We start from the raw sequence: 494 nt of genomic DNA, 5'->3' as shown, positions 1-494 counted from the left end.
GTATCTCTATGTCCCATAATTTAAAAGTTGTTATGGAGCAAACAGGTTTTTTTCCTTCTTAAACTCATATGCTGAAATCTTGCTGGCCAGTGTGGTGGCATTAGGGGGACCCTCTTGGAGGGTGGTTAGGTTGTAGATGCAGAGCTCTGATGGGATTGGTGTCATTATATAAGAGACACCCCACAGGTCCTCCCATTCTCACCACAGCCCGAGGAGGATAGAACGAGATGGCTTCCTAGGAACCAGGGATCGACACCGAGTCTGTTGGCCTTTGTTTTGTATGTCTGGGACTCCAGAGCTGTGAGAAATTATCTCCCAACCCCATAAAGTTAGTTAGTCTATGGTGGTTTTGCTATATCAGCCCAAATGGACTAAAACAGAGCAAAGGCAAGAACCAGAAGTGTCTATTAGATATTATTGAACTAGGCAAGTATGTAGCTGGAAAATAAAATGACTCTAAGATTTCTTTTCTCTTTCTTTCTTTCTTTTTCTTT

This window comes from Mus pahari, chromosome 1 (genome assembly GCF_900095145.1).
Source record: "Mus pahari chromosome 1, PAHARI_EIJ_v1.1, whole genome shotgun sequence".
Classification (NCBI taxonomy): Eukaryota; Metazoa; Chordata; class Mammalia; order Rodentia; family Muridae; genus Mus; species Mus pahari.
Note: the sequence above shows the minus strand (reverse complement) of the source record.